The sequence below is a fragment of the Armigeres subalbatus genome, chromosome 2 (assembly GCF_024139115.2).
Source record: "Armigeres subalbatus isolate Guangzhou_Male chromosome 2, GZ_Asu_2, whole genome shotgun sequence".
Classification (NCBI taxonomy): Eukaryota; Metazoa; Arthropoda; class Insecta; order Diptera; family Culicidae; genus Armigeres; species Armigeres subalbatus.
In genome coordinates, this window is record NC_085140.1 from 329244405 (window position 1) to 329246963 (window position 2559).

The 2559-nt window shown below is 44.8% G+C and overlaps 1 long non-coding RNA gene across 1 annotated transcript; it reads right to left on the reverse strand.

The window, feature by feature from the left end:
• Positions 1–835: 835 nt before the first annotated feature.
• LOC134216913 (uncharacterized) lies at positions 836–1555 on the reverse strand. Its single transcript, XR_009980874.1, has 3 exons — positions 1211–1555; positions 1077–1155; positions 836–985 (listed from the first exon to the last, which is right to left on the reverse strand). It is a non-coding gene; the product is annotated as an uncharacterized LOC134216913 (long non-coding RNA).
• Between the last annotated feature and the right edge of the window lie 1004 nt (positions 1556–2559).

Consider the following 2559-nt stretch of genomic DNA (forward strand, 5'->3'; position numbering starts at 1 on the left):
GGCTCGGAAGCCTCCTTCCAAGAGGCTCGGAAGCCTCCTTCCAAGAGGCTCGGAAGCCTCCTTCCAAGAGGCTCGGAAGCCTCCTTCCAAGAGGCTCGGAAGCCTCCTTCCAAGAGGCTCGAAAGCCTCCTTCCAAGAGGCTCGGAAGCCTCCTTCCAAGAGGCTCGGAAGCCTCCTTCAAAGAGGCTCGGAAGCCTCCTTCCAAGAGGCTCGGAAGCCTCCTTCCAAGAGGCCTCAAAGCCTCCTTCCAAGAGGCCTGGAAAGCCTCCTTCCAAGAGGCCTCAGCCTCCTTCCAAGAGGCCTCAAAGCCTCCTTCCAAGAGGCTGAAAGCCTCCTTCCAAGAGCTCAGAAGCCTCCTCCAAGAGGCTCAAGCCTCCTTCCAAGAGGCTCAGAAGCCTCCTTCCAAGAGGCTCGGAAGCCTCCTTCCAAGAGGCTCGGAAGCCTCCTTCCAAGAGGCTCGGAAGCCTCCTTCCAAGAGGCTCGGAAGCCTCCTTCCAAGAGGCTCGGAAGCCTCCTTCCAAGAGGCTGTCACCACCCCCTTGGGAGGGGAGGCCGCATGAGACGGAGGACAAAATACGGTATGAAATGGGAGCTGCGATTCACTTACCAACTCCTCTAAGTGGTTCGTATGGAAAGAACCTTAACGATGTGATATACTCGAACCATCCCGTCACAACACAAAAGCATCAGTTTTACATGCAGCAATGAGTAGGTGATAATTTATTAGGGTTTGTACTTACGATCTATCGTCGGCTTACTGACTAAGGTTAGACATAATTGTGGTGTTGTGTGACGTCAGTGTCTACGAGTATCCCCGGCGGCAGCAGAGCGAAGATCTGTCCGGACAGACGATGGCCTCGACGATGATTCGAACCACATTTTATTCTCCGCGCCAGACTTCTCACTAGCCTTAGTGGAACCCTTAGCCAATAGATCACACGACACAAAGAGCACAGCCATCGATGTAGGCTAAGAATAGAAAGGCCTGAACGGCGGGAAGCATTTCAGTCAACAAGCACAAATTTCAATCGAGTCTTTTCGGAATAACTTCACAGTTTTCGTGTTTCGTTTCTTACCGATCTCTAGCAAACATACGCTCTACTCCATTTCGCCCCTCAGCATGCACATATTAAGAGGTGGTCTGCAGGAAGACATCTATTAAACTTTAAATTGTATTATCTGTCCTGTATTGTGCTATCTTCATCATCACCTCTAATAATCGAAACACTGGTTTCTTCACTCTAACACCACCGGTATCAAAGCACTTCACTTTCGGTCAGGCTCTTTTAATATTGGCTAGCTAGACTTGCCTGCTTGATATTTAACCGAAAACTAAAACTCGATCCGTGTCCGTGCAACGATATATTAGTGGGAAAAATAACTGAGAGTGAGATCTGAGGTGGTGATAATTTTTAAACATCTGGAGCAATAATGGATAGAGGATTCGAAGAGAGATGAGTGCTCGAATCCTATAATTAACGATCACGTCGCTAAACAATTTGCATACATGGGGTACCTGCAGGTAGTTTAATCTCTATCTCTGGTGCTCTAAGCTCTGATTCGGCTCAGTCGATGTGGCATGGGTATGGCTCAGATGATATGTTCTGTTGTGATGTGCTGAAGTGTAGTGGATTTACATGGTAAGGTAACCCATACTCTTGTCTTGTACGGTAGATGCTTGAGCTTCAATATCAGCTCCCGCGAATCAATATAGTGATAAAGTGTAGGTCACAATACCCCCACACCAGACTGCAATATAGGCTTGATATGCCGACATAGCAGTAGGTTTTTTTCTTACCATGAGCAATCCACTCACGCTATCAACAAGTGTCGACCGAGTAAGGTGTAGTGTAAGGTGTCGTCAAGTGTGATCTGTTATTCCTCACAAAGAACATTCTTGTCTGGGCAATATTTTGATCTTTCAAATGCATGTAGACGTTTTGTAATTTGTTAACATTTTTCACCGATTTATCCAGTATTCATTACGTATAGCAAGGTGGACATCGACCAGGAACAGATCATTGATCATTCGTAGTCATTTGATGTACCACAGCGAATAGCGATTCACTTTATGCTTTCTCGCGTTATATTGGGTCAACTCAGGTTATTTTGTTTCCAGCTGAGGAGCATCAATCTGCAACATTCAATTAGCTCTCGAACTATTAATGATTCACTTAATAACGCTTCTCATTCAAATTTTCCCACATTTTCCTCTACACATACCGACTTTTATATTTGACATACTTTATTGGCTTAATCTACGCAATCATTTCTTTCCGCGAACTTTACATCCGTACAAATTCTCATTCTATTTAAAAACTACGCAACCACTTTATTCGTTTCCTCTTTTTTCATAATCGCTCTTCCTAATACTACGCAAACACTATTTTCCACGAATTCCATACTACTTAATTTCATTTAAATACTACGCAAATACTTTACTCGTTTCCTCTCCTTTCATAACCACGCTTCCTAATACTACGCAAACACTCGGTGATCACCATTTCCTCGAACATTCTAACATAATTCACGATATTTCATCCAAACACGATCTTTAGT